The following is a 21,052-nucleotide window of genomic DNA, read 5'->3' as shown; positions in this document are numbered from 1 at the left end:
TGCATGCTCACTCTCTCTCTGTCAGATAAATAAATAAAATCTTTAAAAAAAAGGAAATATAATTGATATGCTTTAAAAAAAAATTCAAAATGGATCATATAAAATGCTCAATTAAAATCACAAAAGGAAAAAAAAAAAGAATGGAAGCCAAAACAGGAATAAAGAACAAGAAATAGAAAACAGTAGGAATATGGTAGATATTAACCCAAATGTATCAATAATCACATTAAATGTCAATGGTCTAAACGCAATTAAAAGACAGAGATTGTCAGAGTGGATCAAAAAACATGACCCCACTGTATGTTGTCTACAAGAAACCCATGCTAAATGTAAAGACACATGTAAATTAAAAGTAAATGGATGGAGAAAAATATACCATGCTAACACCAATCAAAAGAAAGCAAAAATAACTATATTAATTTCAGACAGAACAGACTTCAAAGTAAGGAAAGTTATCAGGGATAAAGGAGTGTGAAAGTGTACTTGGGTTAATTGTAAATTATATTGCAAACTCTAGGGAAACCACTTAAAAAACAATAAAGTTAAAAAAAAAAAAAAGGATTCTTTTGCTTCTCCAGCCAATGTCAAGACAGTGGTTCCTCAAAATATGGAAGGAAAAATAAAATAAGATAAAAAGAGAGGGAGGCAAATCATAAGAGACTTTTTTTTCCTTCTCAAACTTTGATTTTTCTTGTTTTTTTACTTTGTTTTTTTTAACTTAAATTCAATTAATTAACATATAATGTATTATTGGTTTCAGAGGTAGAGGCCAGTGATTCATCAGTCTTATATAATACCCAATGCTCATTATATCACGTGATCTCCTTAATGTCCAGCACCCAGTTACCCATGCCCCCAACCCCCTCCTCTCAATCAACCCTCAGTTTGTTCTCTATAGTTAAGAGTTTCTTATGTAAAGACTCTTAATCATAGGAAACAAATTGAGGGTTGCTGGAGGGGAGGGGAGTTGGGGGGTGGGCTAAATGGGTGATGGGTATTAGGAGCGATTTGTTAGGATGAGCACTGGGGGTTATATGTAAGTGATGAATCACTAAATTCTACTCCCGAAAGTAATATTACATTATATGTTAACTAAGTTGAATTTAAATAAAATCCTGGAAAAAAATATATATGACCAGCAGACTACCTTATTTGGAACCACATGGGCAGTTTCTAAGACAATGCAGGTTCCTAAACCTACTAAAATGGAACTTCTGAGGTGGAATACAGGAATATGAATTATTATTAAGAATCTCCAAGAATTCTTATACCTACTAAAGTCTGAGGACCACTGGCTCAGGCCAACTTTCCTAGAACAGTGGTCTCACTATGAATTCTGTAAAATACAAAAAATATGAAAGAAAAAGGGAAAATCAACAAATTACAGAGAGAGGACACACTACGGCATCCGCTCACCATGCCAAGACACTTTTCATTGTCCCCACCAACAGCAAAGAAGGAGGAGTTACATGTAGGAAGCAGTTACATATCAAATGGTTCAGAGTTTTGGAATATTGACTGGACCATTGTTAAACACTGCGCCTTGAAAGCATAAACGTACAAACAAGATTCCACTCCTTCTCCTACACTTCCATTTAAAAACTGCAGCTTCTGTGCAGGCATGGCTGTGATCATACTCTCTTCTTTCCACCTCCTCCAAGCACGTAAGTTAGGCTAGGTCCTGATCTGCAGAACTGCCATATTGCTCCCCATCAGACCCCTTCAATGCCCTTTATCCATGAGCCTGACATGAGATGGTAATACCCCAAGATTTAAATCAGGGGGAGGATAGGAAGCACTTTATGTATCTTAAGCTCTAAATTGTGTGTTTCAACATGACCATTTACAGGAGTGCCCTGCATTGAAGTTGGACACTTGAGCAGCTATTTTTCTTTGTAGATATTACAAAGAAGTCACTCCATTTTTCCTTGTAGATATTACTTGTCCAGGGACCATATGTAAACTAGACTGTCTTTCAGGCCAGAATTTGGGCATTTTTAGAAATCAAAACCATTATACCATCTTAATTCTCTAAGATTTTATTCTTAGACCTGCAAAGCACATTTTATCCTTTAGAGACTCACATTCATAGTGAAATATTAAAGGCTCTATAAAGTCCTGCAGTGAAGAAATTAACTTAATGGTGTTCAATTCGGAGTTACCATGCCTGCATGTTCATTGTATCCCACTGAGGGAATGTCACTGAAGGCACATTCTGGGAAATGTTAGTATAGACCTGGGGATGAGCAATCTTTTTCTGAAAAAAAGGGCCACATAGTAAATATTTTAGGCTTTTGAACTAAAAAAAATAGTTTAAACTAACTTTCTCACAACTCCCCAACACTGTCATTGTAGCATTAATGCAATCATTGACAATATGTAAATGGATTAGTATAGCTGTGGGCCAATAAAACTTTATTTACAAAAACAATAAGCCAGATTTGGCCCATGAGTTATTGTTTGCTGACCCCTGGTAAAGTCCAAAAACAGTCAAAGGATTTTTTTTTTTTTTGGCATCTTCTCCTAGGTCCACAACCTGATACTGTTTTTTTAAGGTCTTATTTCTTCACTGAGGAAAAATATTGGAGGGAAAAAAAAAAACAAAAAGAACTGATTCCTCATTTTAAACTAAATCAATTAGAGATGGTTTGTTTTTTTGTTTTGTTTTGTTTTGTTTTTTTAATCTTTTTTTTTAGATTTTTTTTTTTTTTTTTTTTTTTTGACAGAGAGAGAGAGATAGCAAGAGCAGGAACACAAGCAGGGGGAGTGGGAGAGGGAGAAGCAGGCTTCCTGCTGAGCAGGGAGCCCGATGCGGGGCTCGATCCCAGGACCCTGGGATCACGACCTGAGCGGAAGGCAGATGCTTAACGACTGAGCCACCCAGGCGCCCTAGAGTTGGTTTTTTAATTTCTTTTTTTATGGTTTTAATCCTCTCTCCCACCCCCTCTCCCTCACTCCCTCTATCTCGCTCTCTCTCTTTTTTTTTTATCTTCAATTAAGAGTTCTGGCCAGGACTACTGGCTTTCTGGAAAGTGAAACTCAAAAACACTGGGCAGAAACCCAAAAAGAAAAGAGTATCATGGCCAAGATAGGATGGGCATAAGAAGGGGCAATTAAAAGGGACAAGAAAACCTTTGCCTAGGACATAGCTATAGGTTTTCCCTTTATGCTTTCCTCTAGAACCTTTACTATTAGCAAGATGGACTGGCTGGTCCTTAGGGTCCCTTTCATCTCTGACCTATAGTGAGGTCTTTCTCCTTCCCGGGGAGAGAGAGAGGAAGCAGAGAGAGAAGACAGTACAGAGCGAAGGTCTTCTTAAATGGAAGACCTCAAGCTTCTACTTAAGATTAGAGTGAGTGACCAATAATTACAAATAAATCCATTCCCTTCTATCTTTCCTTCTGAGTGTTGGTTTTGAATTTTGATCCATTAAATAATCATTTTTATGCAAAGCGTACACTTTCCCTCCATTTATCTGCTCCTTTCTTATAGTCAAATTCCATCACAGTCTATATTCTCTGCCTCCACTTCTCGTCTTCCATCTTTTCTTGCAATCACTCTGGTCAGGATTTTGTCTGTGCTACTCCAGGGAAACTACATTTATTAAGCCCACCAATGACTCTGGGTGTCAATTATCAAGTCCCTTTTTGCTCAACCCCTCCAAAGCGTTGATTTATTTGGTCCTGCTCCTTACCGGAGCACTTTCTTCACTTGGCTCCCTGGAGGCTATACTCACTTCCAGCTGCTTACCACACATTTCTTCACTATCATTCAAATCTAAGCCATCTCCCTTATCTGATCTATCAAATAGCTTCTTAACCAGTTTTCCTGGTTCCACTTTCTTCCCCCACAGACTATTCTCTACACAGAAGATGGAGTGATAGTTGATTAGATGCTTTAAAAAAGCCTTGATCTGTTCAAAATCTACTAATGCATGCCAACATCCTTAGAACTAAACCCAAAATGACTACCCCAGCCTATAGAAGCCCTGCAAGAAATGTGGTCCCAATCCCACTCTGCCCACACCATAACAGTCTTCTTCTAGCTCAGTCCCATTTCATGGCCTTTGTGCTTGCTGTCCTCTCTGCCTATAGCATACTTCTCACAGATGTTTTGATGGCTTACATCTTCACTTCATGCAGTTCTCTATTCAAATATCACATTTCAGAAAAGCTTTCCCTGACTAACACTCCTTCTTTGCTATCTCCCTTATTCTGCTTTAATTTTCTTCAAAATGCTTATCACATCTTAATAATGTCATATATTTATTTGTTGCTTGATCTGTCTGTTGCAGTAGAAAATAAGTCTCATGACGGCAGGGACTCTGTATTGTTTACTACTCTATCCCCAGCACCTAGAACACAGGTATTCAGTAAATATTTGTTAAATGGGCTGGGCACTGGGATAGAAACTACTTATAAGACCTAATACTTAGCTTTAATAAGGTTCTTAAATCTAATTCAAAGTATGGAATAGGAAATAATGGAGAGCCATGCATACGATTGCAAAGATATAAGTCAGGGTATCTGCTATAAAAAAAAGAAATAAGTAAAATTTTTTGAGAGCATGGTTAAGTTAGAAATTACCTCTGGTTAGGCAAAGGCTTTACAGAGCAGATGACATTAAGCTGAACATTAGAGAATGCATAGTATTTTGTTTGAAAGAAGAAGAAGAAAGGACAGCATGAAAATGCTGTTCATTCATTCATTTAATGAATATTCATTGATTTTCTATTATGAGCCTGCTAGGCATTGTTCTAAAACCTGGGGATTCAGTAATGAATGAAACAGAGAGAGTACAAATTACAGCCTCCAAAAGTTTATGTTGTAGTGGGAAGAGTTAGTCAATAGTCAAATAGGCAAAGAAATATATCAAGCAATTTCAGACCATAAAATAAGCAGTGTCATAACACTTTAGGGGGGATGGGATAAAGAGCTTAAAAGGATTATACAAGAGGTAGAGGCACTGCTTGGGATAAACTTCTTACAGAAGTTCTCTCAGGGAAGTCTTGGAAACTAAAGGATGAGAAGGAGACAGCTCTGCACAGAGATGAAGAAAAATTATACCAAGCCGAGGGCACACTGGTATGCTTGCCGACCATTTCTGGTTCTCCACTTCCCAGGATTGCACTTCTTTTTTCTTATGTTAGGTGGGGATGTGTGATTATTTGTAGCCCCTAAATTGTGAGCAGAGGTAATGTGTATGACTTAATTACTAATAGAAGATCTGCTAGAGTTATGTTTTCCCTCTAGAACAACTAACAATTGTTGGTTGGAATGGTGGCTGCTTTGTCATTCTACCCCTGAATGGACAGCAAGAGTAGAGCCCCTCTGCTGATCCACAATGGACAGATAATAAAATTTAGGTACACTTTTTGTGTAGACATATGTTTTCATTTCTCTTGGGTAGATATCTAGGAATAGAACTGCTCAGTCACATGGTGACTCAATGTTTTAACATTTTAAGAAACTTCCAAACTTTTCCAAAGTGACTGTATCACTTTATGTTCCCACCAGTAGTGGGTTACAGTTTCTTTGCAACTTCACTGACCCTCGTTATCGTCTGTCTTTTTCATACCCACTGGAATGGGTATACAGTGGTATATCATTGTGGTTTTGACTCGCATGTCCTTAATGACTAATGAACACATAATTCAATTGGCACTGGGCAAGAATGTGTGCAAGGAGACCACTGAAGAGCCTCTTTCAAAAATCTAGATGATAAATGATGGACAAGGTGGTAATAATGAAGAGGGTGTGAACTGTAAACAGCCATATGGCACAAAAGACTTGAACAAACACTGTGCTAAGAGACTTGACTAAACTTTAGACTGTACTAGGCCATGTCTCTAAAGGTGACCCTAGCCATAGCTCTGGGTCTTTGCTCAAAAAAAAAAAAAAAAGCAATGCTGCCAAACCACAAAATGTGCATTGTTCCGGTTCACACTGCCAAATCATTTTGGGTAATTCTCCACTTACACCTTTCTGTAATTTTCCATTTCCCACAGCCCCCAGTCCCTTTTTGTTCCCTCCTTTTCACTTCCCCATAGTCCCTTCTTGTTCCTCTCTGTCTTCCCTTTAAAAATCTGTTACCTTTGTCTTAATTGGAGTTGAGCTCAGTTTATACTAGAGTCTCTATCCCCTACTGAATAAAGGCTGAATAAAATCTGTCTTGCTACCTTTAGTAAGTTTTTGGTGCTGTTGCTCTTTGACCAGAGAAAGAAGATATTTTTCAGAAATAGAATGAAAACCATGATGAAGGACTGTTAAGTCAGGAAAGAAAGTAAGGAACAGAGCAAGGTTGACTCCTGGGGTTGGGGCCTGAGTGAGCTCTGAGTGGGCTTGGGTGGGTGAGGGTGCCATTTAATGATATAAGAAAGTCTTGGGGGGGGGGGCATGGAAGGAGAGGAAGGGAAAATTCAAAAACTCTGTTTTGAAAATGCTAATTTGACATGCCTATCATACACTCAATTATAAATAGTAAAGAGTCAGATGGATATATAAATCTGGACCACAGAAAAGAATACAGGATGCAGATAAAGATTAGAGAGTCATCTTCATCCATTTGATATTTAAAGCCATGGGGTGGATGAGATCACTGTAGGAGAATGTGTAGGCAGAGAATGATCCAGGACCAGTAGAGAACTCTAACAATTAAAGGTAGAATTGGAACAAAAAAATAAAAATAAAAATAAGGGAGGATATATAAAGAGTCCAGAAAAATATTATGAGAGGGTGATATAGTAGACACGAAGAGAAGAGTTTCACAAAGGAGAGACTGGCTACAGTAAATGGTGAGTAAGAAGTTCAGAGAAGTTTCCATTAGTTTTGGCAACATGATGATCATGGTTAGGAATGGTTTTAGAGAAGTAATGATGGTAAAAGCCAGATTGGAGTAGATGAAGAAGTAGTGGGAGATAAGGACCCAGATCCAATGAGTACTGACCAATCTTTCAAGATTTACTGTTGAAGAAGAGAGAGATATGAAGAAATAGAATTTGGATCATGAGAGGATAATGTAAAATGTGAGAAACTAGTGTATTTATATGCAATGGGAATGACTTTGATAAAAGGAAGAAACTGTGATGCAGGGATGGGGGAAATACTGAAGGGATGTGCTTGAGGAAGTTAGAGGAGCTGGGACAGAGAGCATAGGAGACTGGCCCTTGGACAGAAGCAGTGAAAGGATAGAAGACAGAGAATTGGGGTCCAAAGAAAGCTATGTTCCAGATTTGATAACATGTATATGAGAGTTCCCTCTGCTTCTATTTTTCAGACAAAGTTATTAGATAAGAGTGAGAGCACAGGTGTGGTAAGACATCCAAGGGAGTGAAATATAAAAGGGCTGTCTCAGGAGAAAACAAAGTCATCAGGATGGGAATTCTAGGCAGTGTGATTGCCCCTTTGAGGTTTGTGGTCTTGAATTTAAACTACAATGGATTCATCACTATACTGTGTGTGTCTTTTCCATTTAGGTGCAGATGTTTATCTGTTTAGATACAGATACAGACAAGGTAAATAATCAGATTCAATACGCATTGGGTTTAGCCAGGCAAACACATTGCAGGGGTTGGTAAGGCAAGGTTATTGAGGGTTTTTACAGGGAATAATTACCATGATGGACAAGAAAGTCTGAACTGGGTAAAGAGACAAATAGCATAATAGCATAAGAGACAAAATGTTGATGTCAAATTGGAGAGCCAGGTGGTGTCTAAATATTGTTGGGAGAATTAGATGATAAGTCAGAAGCACAAAGGTTGGTGATTAGAGAGAAAGATGTTTGAAATGACAATTTCAGAGGTTACTGATGATAACAAGGACTAGAATGAGGTGAGATGGAAGACAAGAACATTTGTGGAGATCAAGATGGATTATCTTCTTAGACATTAAAGTCCCCAGATATTCTGATAGGCAGATAGTTTTTGCAAATTCTTCCCATTGAATTTAAATATGGGAAGCTCTTGGGCGCCTGGGCGGCTCAGTTGTTAAGCGTCTGCCTTCGGCTCAGGTCATGATCCCAGGGTCCTGGGATCGAGTCCCGCATCGGGCTCCCTCCCCGGTGGGAAGCCTGCTCTCTGGAGCTCTCCCACTCCCGCTGCTTCTGTTCCTGCTCTCGCTGTCTCTGTCTGTCAAATAAAAAAATAAAATAAAATAAAATAAAATAAATAAATATGGGAAGCTCTTATTCTATAAAGATTCATTATTAAAGGCCAAAACCTTGGGTTGCAGATATTATCAAAATCTGAAAAAAAGTTGCGCCAAACATTATTGAAATCTGTGAGAATGGCACTCTGGAATTGTTACTGTACAACTTGTATATTTGTGTGCAACAGCCCTGTAGACACACTTAGCCTGATCAATGGTCTAGTCCAGTTGTTCTCAACCGGGGATGATTTTTTCCTTTTCTCCCCCAGGAGACAGTTGGCAATGTTTGGAGACATTTTTCTTTGTACCATAACTTGGTGTGTGTGCGTGTAGGGGAGAATGGACACTGGAATCTAGTGGGTAGAGGTCAAGAATGCTGCTAAACATCCTGTGGAAAGGATAGCTCCCTAAAACAAAGAGTTATATGGCCCCAAAACTGAGAAACCCTGGTCTAGTCCTGGAAGCTATTTTTGGGCATTACCTGTATTTTCCTCCTACCGGGCAGACAAATACATTGCTCAGATAGATATAAAATACAACAGTATGTGTGTATGTGTGTTTTTTGTTTTGTTTTGTTTTTTATTATTACAGCATGGGGGTCCATGCAGATTCTTATCAAGTGGGCCAGGCCCTGATCGCTCTTCCTATCCCCACCTATGTTTCTGATGCAACTTGTTTTCATTCCTGGCTGGAGACAGAGAAAACATCTGTAATCACTAAGTCATTCAATTAATTACCTGATGCATAAAATTAAGGTAATTAAAAAGGAAGAATTAGGTCAATCCTTCTCAATTGGCTACACTCTACTTATGCTATAAGCTGTTAGTCTAATTGCAGAGCCTCCTTGGACTCTGAGAAATGCCCCAGAGGTATTTCTTGTCTTCTCTCAGACATTTGCAATTTGCCAAAGGGCTTGCAATGGGAGTTCTATGTTAAGTATCCAATATCTGGGGGGCAAGTTCTGAATAACGTGCTACTTGTCCTAAGAACTTTACTTGAAGTTTTGTGCCACAGTAGGTATTTATTTCAGAGACCAGTTACTCATCCCAGCTTTGCCACTAAATTCACAGTATTATCCTGGAGAGGTCACTTTACTTCTCTGGATTCAATTCACTTCCTGCAGCTTAAAGAAAAGGGGGAGATTAGGTTCCGTCCAAAGTAGAGTATTAAGAATCTCAGGTTCATTTTGATAGGTGCCAAGGGATTTAACAGTGAAACTAACAGGTCTGATATGGTCTATGGTCCTCTGGGACATAATCACCAGTAAGGAAAAGACAATTACTAAACATATAACAATGAAATATGATGAGTGCATATAGCAGAAGGGCCTATTGTCACAGTCTTGCTACTCAAAGTGTCGTTCTTAGACTAGCTTTATTACCATCACCTGAAAACTTCTTAGAAAGGCAAGAATCCAAGTCCCCACCACAGACTTATTGAATCAGAATCTGCATTATAGCAAGATCCCCCTAGGTGACACAGATGTGCATTAAAGTTTGAGAAGCATTGTCTAAGGGTCAGGAGAATCTCTCTGCACTTTTAATAAGCGGTCAGAATACAGCTGAAAAGATTGCCTAGGGCCAGGTTAAGCAGTTTAAGTAGGCTTCCCTTTGTAGACATTTGCAGATAGGATAAAGCATTTAAGTGGAGGGAATACTTTATCAAAGCTGAGATTTATGAAGATTCAGTTGTTTATGTGTAGAACAGATGGTTGAAAGTCAACTAGAAAAAGGTAGACAGTTACTCAGCTATTGCAAAAGTGCAGGAAATAGTATCATGACAATAAAATGAAGAGAAAGTAATGAATAAAATCTAATGCTATTTTTGTATTTTAACGGCATATTTACAAAAACCACAAGATTTTCTTATGATGTTAGAGTTTGTTTTCAGCCTCTGAGAGTTAAAATCAGCAGAGTGCTCTTAAATCTCTTTCCAAAGTGCTAGGGGCAAGAATTTTAAATGGTAAGAATATGTAAAATAATATATACACTTCACATATACAAGTAAAACCTGTCATCAGCCACTTATGGACGTGGATATTTTATCACCCATGGGTTGCTCTCCATTGTAAAAATGATCAAGTTAAAAAATAAATAAATAAATAAATAAACCCAAGAATTGGGCAACATGAATAAATAAATTAAAAACATATAGGTAAGGGCGCCTGAGTGGCTCAGTCATTAAGCGTCTGCCTTCGGCTCAGGTCGTGATCCCGGGGTCCTGGGATCAAGCCCCGCATCAGTCTCCCTGCTCCGCGGGAGGCCTGCTTCTCCCTCTCCCACTCCCCCTGCTTGTGTTCCCTCTTATCACTGTGTCTCTCTCTGTCAAATAAATAAATAAAATCTTAAAATATATATATATATATATAGGTAAGTCATGTCTGCTTTCTGGAAGGGGGTGTTTCCCCACACCAACAAGCAATTCTCAAGGTCTTAGAATTCAACTCACTCCACCTCAAAATAGCAGCAGATCCCATAGGTTAAGTCACAAGACTATCCCTCCAACAGACAATTTTGATGCCAAGCACAAGTCCAGGTTGTTACCTGTACTTCTAACTGGCTATAAATCAGAGTTTCCTAAGACCTCCTTCTCAGGTTCAATTCACTTGCTAGAGCAGCTCAGAGAACTCAGAGAAACACTTTACTTCCTAGATTACCAGTTTATTATAAAAGGATATAACTTAGGAACAGCCAGATGGAAGAGATGCATAGGGCAAAGTATGGGGAAAGGGTAGGGAACGTCCTTGCTGTCCCCAGGCACACCACTCTCCCTGCACCTCCACTTAGTCACCACCCCTGAAGCTCTCTGCACCCTGCCCTTTTTGGGTTTCATGCAGGCTTCATTACATAGGCATGGTTGATTAAATCATTGGCCATTGGCAATTGAACACAATCTCCAGACACTCACCCCTCCCCGGAGGTAGGGGCAAAGGGACTGAAAGTTCCAACCCTCTAATCACAAGTTTGGTTCTCCTGTGAGCCAGGCCCCAATCCTGAGGTTAGTTGAGGGCTTTTAGGTGACTTTTGGGCACCTCACTATTCTTATTGCAGGAAAAATTCCAAGGGTTTTAGGATCCGTGAGCCAGGAACCATGGACAAAGACCAAGTATTTTGGTCATCTGACTGACCAAAAATGTATTTCTTAAAAATCATAATATTGCACCTATGATGACACCAAGATCTACCCAGGCATGTAGGCATGATGCAGAGTTAAAGCACATGCTGTTGACCCCACAGAGCTCTGACTCTCACCTTATGATCCTTGTGGGTCTGTTGGCCCCAGACATTCGTTGGCTTGTGGCCATGTAACTCTAACCTCTGCCATCATCTTCACATGACCTTCCCTGGTGCCTTCTCCTTTTCTACCTCTTGTAAGGACATTGAATTTAGGGCCCACCCAGGATAATCCAGGATGATCCCATTTTAAGCTCCTTAACTTAATTACATCTGCAAAGACCCTTCCTTTTTCCTTTTTCACATTCACAGGTACCAAGTGTTTAGACTTGGACATACCTTTTTTTGGAGCCACCATTCAACTTATGACAGAACACCTGCTCATAATATGATCAGGTATTGTTAACACAGTTATATAAATAAAGCTACAAGTCCACCAACAGAACCAACCATTGGTACCACCCCCAAGTTGCTCCCAAAACCTAATGTAAAAAGACATAAACCAAGCAGAGAGCTGAGGTTTTAAAGAGGTACACACTTTGTCATTTCTGTAAACCACTAACCCATGGACCTTGAGGATCACTTCAGTGACCCTTCAGAAGTACTTGAATAAGCTGATGGAGCTTTAGAAGAAGAGCAATATTTAACCCTCTTAGGGAAATCCTTTCAGAATCACTCATTAGTACAGCTCTATTTAAGTAAACAAAGGAACAAAACATAACCCATGACCCTGAGGAGAGTGAGAAGTGTCAACAGAATGAATTTCAAACCCAATAAAGGCTCTGTGAGATTGGTGGGCTTCAGACCCACTTTAGTATTTTCAATCCACTGCCATTTATGATTTTCAATGAGTGTGCCCCCAATCCCACCATGTTTATTGGATAGGTATCAATAGACATTAAAAGCATGAGATACTAAGATTTGTTATTATTATCCCTACTATTAAATTATACAATTTTAAACAATCTGAATGAGAAAAAATTATTATATATAATATATAATCACATTTACTCACTATTGTTTGAGAGAATAAGTTGAATGAAAACCCATTCATCTGTGGGGTGCCCGGGTGGCTCAGTCAGTTAAGCGTCTGCCTTTGGCTCAGGTCATGATCTCTAGGTCCTGGGATTGAGCCCAGTTTGGGCTCCCTGCTCAGCAGGGAGTCTGCTTCTCCCTCTCCCCGGCCCCCACTCGTGCTTTCTCTCGCTATCTCTCTCTCTCTCTCAGATAAATAAATAAACTCTTTAAAAAAAAATTCATCTAGCATGAAGCATTGAAATCTTTCAAGACAAAGAATATCTATCTTACGCTTCTCTGAGCTTTTATACTAACTACAAAATTATCTGAAGGTAGAGATGTATGTCATGTATGGATGTGACCAAAATATAATTATAGCCACAAAATTTAAAAAAAAAAGTTTCTAGTCCAGGCCTTGATCGTAATAAAATTATTATCCTAGTCTAGAGCAAGATACTTTCTCCTCTATGAGCTTAACCTTTTGTCAAAAGAAGGGAATTATCATAGAGGTCATGCAACTTTAAGTCTAGAAAAAAAGAATACTGAAGTCAAATAAGTTTGGGAAATGCTGCAAAGTATATATCCTTCTTAGATATTCAGAATGCACTTTAGTATACTAATGGTTCTGCAAAGACCTGTAATAAAAAAACATACTTATGCAAGCTATTTTTTAGATATCAACAAACTAATTCTAAAGTTTACATAGACAGGCAACAGACCTAGAGTAGCCAACGCAATACTGAAGAACATCTTCAAGACATACAACCTATTTCAAGATTTATTATAAACTATAGTAATCAATATGGTATGCTATTTGTGAAAGAATAGAAACACAGATCAATGGAACAGAATAGGGTGCTTAGAAATAAATCCAAACAAACATTGTCAACTGATTTTTGACAAAGGCGCAAAGGCAGTTCAATGGAGGAAGGATAGTATTTTCAACTAACGATGCTGGAACAACTGGAAACCTATACATAAAAAAAACAACAACAAAAAAACCTACACATAGAATTTACAACCTTATACCTTACATAAGAATTCACTCAAAATGGATCATAAAAATGTAAAAGAAAAACTATAAAACTTCTAGAAGAAAATATAGGGGACTTTGAGTCTGGTGATGAGTTTTTAGATACAACACCAATAGTATGATCTAGAAAAGAGAAAAATTGATAAGTTAGATTTTATTAAAATTAAAACCTTTCAATCCATGAAAACCATTGTTAAGATAATGAAGAGAGGGGCACCTGGGTGGCTCAGTCGGTTAAGCGGCTGCCTTCGGCTCAGATCATGATCCCAGGGTCCTGGGATCGAGCCCCACGTCAAGCTCCCTGCTCGGTGGAGAGTCTGCTTCTCCCTCTCCCTCTGCCTGCCTCTCTGCCTACTTGTGCGCTCTATCTCTCTGTCAAATAAATAAATAAAATCTTTAAAAAAAAAAAAAAGATAATGAAAAGAGAAGCCAAAGACTAGGAGAGTTAGTAAAGGACTTGTATTCAAAACACACAAAAATTTTAAAACTCAACAAAAAAAAACAAACAACCTAATTTAAAAATGAGCAAAATGTGTGAATATACACTTCACTGAGGTTTTAAAGAGGTACACACTTTGTTGTGTACCTGAAAAGTTGTTCAACATCACCTGTCATTAAGGAAGTGCAAACTGAAACAAGGTTACTATCATGCACTATCAAAATAGTTAAAACAAAAATTTAAAAATACATAATACCAATTGCTAGCAAGGATGCAGAGCAATGGGACCTCTCATTGACTACTAGTAAAAAATCAAAATGCGGGCGCCTGGGTGGCTCAGTTGGTTAAGCAACCGCCTTCGGCTCAGGTCATGATCCTGGAATCCCGGGATCGAGTCCTGCATCAGGCTCCCTGCTCAGCGAGGAGCCTGCTTCTCCCTCTGACCCTCCCCCCTCTCATGTACTCTCTCTCATTCTCGCTCTCTCAAATAAATAAATAAATCTTTAAAAAAAAAATCAAAATGCTACATACTTCAGAAAATAGTATGGTCGTTTTTTGTAACATTAAACATAGTCTTATCACAGAATCAAGCAATCACACTCCTAGGTACACAGCTGGTTAGAAAACTTATGTCCATACAAAAACTTACACACAAATGTTTAGAGAAGTTTGCTAATAATCTCTAAAACCTGGAAGTAACCAAAATATCCTTCAATAGGTGAATGTGTAAGCAAGCTGTGGTATGTCCAAACAATGGAATACTATTCAGTGATCAAAAGGGATAAGGTATCAAACCATGTAAAGACATGAGTGAATTTTAAATGCATTTTGCTAAGTGTGAGAAGTCAGTCTGAAAAGCCTACACATTGTATGACCTCGTTCACAGGGGGTACATAAAAGGGTTAACAAAGGCCTCTAAGACTGCTGTCCTTAGAAAGGCCTGCTTGCAAGTTGTTGCTTGGCTGGTGTTTCAGGACTTGGATTTCAGGGGGGTTCCCACCATTCCAAGAATCCGTAAGAGTGGATCACTGTGTCTAAACTTCTTGTGCAAACAATACGGTGTGAGCTGGACACCTTTTCTCCCAGGAGTCCAGGATTTTGGCACATGCTATACAACGTCTGACAAAAACCTTGGGGGCAGAGTCGTTAACGAGTTTGCCTGGTGGACAACATTTTATGCATGTTGTCATAACTCATTGCTGAGAGAATTAAGCACACCCTGTGTGACTCCACTGGGCGAGAATTCTTGGAGGTCTGTGCCTTTTACCCTGACTTTGCTCCCATGTGCCTTTTCCTTTTGCTGATTTTATTTTGTATTTTGTAATAAAATCTTAGCTGTGAGTGCTATTTGCTAAGTTCCGTGAGTCTTCCTAGTGAATCATCAAACCTAGGGATGGTCCAAGAGACCCCAATATATATTACATTCCGGAAAGGCAAAATCATAGAGTTGGTAAACATGTAAGTTGTTTCTTTCCTGAAGTCTGGGGAGGAGGGTTAAAGCACAGTGGATTTTTTTTTTTTTAGGGCAGTGAAACTATTCTGTATTATACTGGTGGATATGTGATACTATGCATTTGTCAAAACCTATAAAACTTTATAGGACAAAGAATGAAACTAATATATGCAAATTTAAAAAAATGAGTTAGGATCAGGGAATGTCAGGATGGAATGCATAATGTGGCCAAGGAAACTAACTGTGGTACAAATGTATGAGGATGGGATAAACCCAACTAGAAATTAGTGGGGTCTATAAGAGCAAAAGCTAAAAGAACTACATACATAAGCAGGAAATCTATAAGATGAGCCTGAAACATCCTGTAGTGCCAGAAAGTAAGAAAGTACTAAAAAAAAAAATTAATATCCACAATGATGAAGGTATGTCAAAAGAACACAGAAGACAATTTGAAAAGTTCCCAATGGCCAAAGGTAGAATAATTTGAGCAACAAAATAAAATCATATTGTACTATAATTAATTATAATAATAATTATAATTATAATACCGGGATTCATGGCATATCTTTCCAAATGACCATATGCAAGCAACTGCCTCCCAGAAGCAGAAGAATGGTCACTCAAGCCCTTCAGTGGTTTTGTTTGGTTCACAGTGCCCTTGAAGTTTCTTCTAAAACTCCCACGAAGCTATCCCAATCTCAGGTTTTGTTCTTCCCTGATACACAGTTCAAGCATGACTGGATTCTATTGCTAAAATGTCTCTTGTTTGAGAGCTATTTCTGCTGACAGGTGAGGAGCAATTGATTGGGTTTCCATTTGGATCCAGCTTCATGTTGCCTTGTACTCAGTACCATGTGGGTTCAAGCCATGGTTCTTCTCCTTACAAAGTGGGGAGCTTGGAAGCATCCTTTTACCCCAGAGTTGGCATCTTACCACTGAAAAGGAGATCATTTTACTTACCATGGCTTTCTCATGAGAACATCATCACAGTCAAATAAAGAGATGGATGGCAATAACACTGAACTACAAACACTTACCTACCTATGAAAGTAAAGAATGGCTCTCTTAGACACATCACTCTCTTCCAAGCATTTTCTAACACTGTCACCCTCCTCATAAGGAGCACAACCAACTCTCCTTATAAAAACTTACCCAACTTTCAAGGCTTATCTCAAATACCACTTCTTCCATGAAGCCTTCCCCAATTTTCAAGTCAATACTCTCATGGTTCTCAGTACTATTTTATACTACTAATCATTCCTTCCTTGGCATTTAATTTTCTGTGCATCTTTCCTGCAGTGGTCATCTTATTCCAGAGATATCTAAATGGTATTCTTGACCTCTCTTTTCTCACTTACTGCACACATCCAAGCAATAATTAATCCTATAATTTCACTCCCTTGGTATTTCATTCCCCTCTTCCCATTGCCCCCACCACTGCCTGCATCACTGTCACTTGTCACTTGGGTAACTGCAACAGCAATTTTAACATAACCCCAAGCTCTGGTCTTACTCTGTTCCACTCAACTCCCCAATGTGCTACCAGAACAATCTTTCTAAAATTCAAATATAATCATGTCACGGTTAATATCTTTCAGTAGTTCCCCACTGCCCTCAGGATGAAATTCAAACTCCTCAGTATAGAATGGCCCTGCCATTTTTTTGTTTGTTCTGTCAACAAAACTGTGATGGTGGCACAGAAACAAACAGAGCAATGAAACAGAATCAAGAGCCCAGCAATAAACCCAAGCATATATGATCAACTAATATTTGACAAAGGAGCCAAGAATATTCAGTGGAGAAAAAAATAGTCTCCTTAATAAATGGTACTGGGATAATTAGATATTCATCTGTAAAGGAATAAAACTGGATCCATATCTTACACCCCTGACAAAAATTAAATTGAAATGGATTAAAGATATAAATGTAAGACCTGAAAATGTAAGGCCTGTAAGATATAATGTAAGACCTGTAAGCCATAAAATGTAAGACTTGTAAGATATAATGCAAGACCTGTAAGCCATGAAAATCCTAGAAGAAAACACAGGAACAAAGCTTCTTGATGTGGTCTTGGTAATGAGTTTTTGGATATGACACCTAAAGCACAAGCTGACAAAAGCAAAAACAAACAAGTGGGACTACATCAAACTAAAAAGTGTCTGCTCAACAAAGGAAACCATAAACAAAGTGAAAAGACAACCTACAGAATAGGAAAAAATATATATTTGCAAGCCATGTATCTGATTAAGGGATTAATTCCAAAAGACATAAAGAATTCATACAGCTCAATAGCAAACTATAAATAAGAACCCAATTAAAAAATGAGCAAGGAACTTGAATAGATTTTCTCCAAAGAATATATACAAAAGGCCAACAAGTACATAAAATGATGCTCAACATCACTAGTCAACGGGGAGATGCAAGTTAAAACCACAATGAGATATCACCTCACTCCTGTTAGACTGGTAATTGTAAAAAAAAAAAAAAAAGATAAGAGATAACAAATGCTGGCATGGATTTGGAGGATAGGGACTCCTGTACGCTGCTGGTAGGATTGTAAATTTGTACAGCCACCGTGGAAAACAGTATAGAGGATCCTCAAAAAATGAAAAATAGAACTACCATATGATTCAGAAATTCCACTTCTGGGAATACATCCAAAAGTAATGAAAATACTAACTCAAAAAGATATCTGCACCCCATAGCAGCATTATTTATGATAGCCAACACATGGAAACAACCTAAAGGTCAATTGATGGGAGCATGGATGAAAAATTTGTGGTATATATATATATATATATATATATACACAATGGAATATTACTCAGCCATAAAAATGAGGAAATCCTAATATCGGTTATAATACGAATGGATCTTGAAGATACTATGCTAAATGAAATAAATCAGAGAAAGACAAACACTATATGATCTCACTTATATACGAAATCTAAAAAAAAATCATAGAAAAAGAGATCAGACTTGTGGTTACCAGAGGCATGGGGGGAGGGGAGGGGGAAATTGCAGAAAGGGGAATCAAAGGGTACAAACTTCCAGTTATAAGATAAATAAGTACTGGGGATGCAATTTACAATGTGATGACTATCTAGTTAACACTGCTGTTGTGATATACAGGGAAGTTGTTAAGAAAGTTGTTAAATCCTAAGAGTTCTCATCACAAAGAGATTTTTTTTCCTTTCTTCTTTTCTTCTTTTTATTTTATCCATATGAGAAGATGGATGTTAGCTGAACTTATATGTAGATCAAACCATTATACTGTATACCTTAAACTTATATAGTGATATTTGTCAATTCTTTCTCAATAAAACTGAGGGAAAATTTTTCACCTAGGTGTCATCTTCTCTAGAAAACTGTCTTTAACTTCCTTCAAAGCCAAGCTACATGTCTGGCCTACATTTTACAGCACTATGGACATAACACTATACATAAAAAAACTAAGTGAATGTCCTATATACATCCTATTATTTTCTATCTCCCCATCAGACTATACTCCTTCTTAGGTAAAGGAACAATACCTATACTGTGTTCCAGGATATTCCATCACCTGTTTGGTTTTTGCTAGGAAAGACTGCTCTGAAATTAGTATTTTCCTTTTGAAGTACCTGGGCCCAGAGCCTAGTTTCTGGAGAATTAGCCTGGTTTATTATACTATGAACTAGTCTTCCCCTGGTTGTTGATGACTTACGACAGATTAATTCCAGATACTCATCTGTTACTCAAGGACTTTATGCTTTAAATCCAATTGGAAGGATAATAAAAATAATTTAATTTAGTGATACAATATATTAGTTACAGTCACTAACTGGGTGTTTCCAAATCAAACTATTGTCTCAGCTAAATAGAAAACCGTCCAATTTCACAGACTCAAATTCTTAGCCAATTGATCCAGCACTTCCACATTTTTCTCAAGAAGCCAAACAATGTCCTCTCGTGCGTGGGCTGAGTAGGTGGAAAACTAGCCAGTGTGAAATGAGGAGTAAGGAGAAGGCCTATGAGGAAGACCCCTCCAGGACCCCATCTAGGAAATACTTTTCCCTTAAAGAATCTGTATCCCCAATCTACTGCTCATTTCCTTTGCTACAGGAAATTAATTTCCTGCAATTGTTCTAGAGCACAGGTCATTAAACTTTTTCTTAAAGGGCCAGATAAAGACTTTAAGCTTTGTGGGCCAAGCAACAAAATCAAAGCAATTATACAGGTACTAATACAACCATTTCAAATGTAATAATTTAAAAATGTAAAAAATCCATTCTTGGTTTGTAGGCTGTGTGGCTGGATTTGGCCCCTGGGCTGTGGTTTGTTGGCCCCTGGGCTGTAGTTTGCTAACCCCTGTGCTAGAGTGTTGCTTATCCTCTTTATCACAGCTCTTTGGGTATTTGAAGGTAGCACTCAGAGTAGCATACCCCCAAACGCTGCCCCATACCCAATCCCCAGCTATAGCCTTGACTTCTTTCTTTCTCCCCTTTCATGGTCCCCGGAGGCCTCCAGCTTAACAACACTTACAAGTTATCTATTTTAAATCATGGCACTCAGGTTTAATGCAATACTCTGGCTCTTGTTTGTGCAGCGTAAATTTTGGCAAGCATCATTTATTCAGAATCTATACTTTTACTTAGAATTCTCCTTTGTTTTCCCCCCCTACCTCTGCTCCACATAAGTAAGGCCCTACTCATCCTTTATTTTTGTTTCCTACTCATCCTTTGTTTTGTTTTTTTTTTTTTAATATTTTATTTATTTGTTTGACAGAGAGAGACACAGCGAGAGAGGGAACACAAGCAGGGGGAGTGGGAGAGGGAGAAGCAGGCCTCCCGCTGAGCGGAGAGCCCGATGTGGGGCTCGATCCCAGGACCCTGGGACCATGACCTGAGCCGAAGGCGGACGCTTAATGACTGAGCCACCCAGGCGCCCTCATCCTTTATTTTTGTTTCCTACTCATCCTTTATAACTTCAGACTCCTTCAGACTCCTTCAGACTCCTCAAAGCAGCCTCCTCTGACCACCATACCCTCAATCCTGCCCTCCCTCCCTGTTTTTCACCTCTAGTTCAGTGCCTTTGTTTTTCTTCATAGAGTATATCACAATTTGTACTTATTTTATTAATTGGTTTACTTGAAGGATTTTTGTTTGTTTTCTCACCCAGCAAAATAAAAGCTTTAAGAAAGCTACAATAACTTCTAGTTCTAGCCTTTGTGGAGTAGCTGCTATCAGATTTAATCTCTGCTGTAAAAGCTAAAGAAAATATATAAAACAACTGTTTTCAGACACTGAACAATAACCAATGTAAGGCTATGAGCCTCAAGAGAAGGGAAGCACGTGACGTAAAACCCTCCCAATTCACACACCAGCTCTCTTTGTGAGGGCATTTCCCAAATCACGATGCAGAAAAATAGAGTCAAGCAGACAGCAGCATTTCTGCTGGGTTGGGGAAACAGAGATCAGAGTTCACAGCTGCTAAAATGACTGGGATTTGAAGTGCAGAGAAAGGAGAGAAGAGCAGAAACGGAACCCCAAAGATCTATGTCAAAATCCCTCTTGGGTCCAGGGAGTTGCTGTTAGCAATAATGAAGCTGACAAATTATGCCCTTTGCAGACATAAAATTCCTTGAAGTTTATAAATTGCTCACACACACCTTCCCTCATTGACCCTTCCAGCAATCGATGCACAGGAGGTGAAATGAGGAGACGAAGACTCAGAAATGATTTAAACTAGTAATGGAAGACATGTTAGCAGTTGCTGGAAGAGATAGAACCAGAACCCGTAAGAAGATGATGAGAC

This window comes from Phoca vitulina, unplaced genomic scaffold (genome assembly GCF_004348235.1).
Source record: "Phoca vitulina isolate PV1807 unplaced genomic scaffold, GSC_HSeal_1.0 scaffold83, whole genome shotgun sequence".
In the NCBI taxonomy this organism is placed as follows: domain Eukaryota; kingdom Metazoa; phylum Chordata; class Mammalia; order Carnivora; family Phocidae; genus Phoca; species Phoca vitulina.
This window is presented reverse-complemented; position numbering follows the sequence as displayed.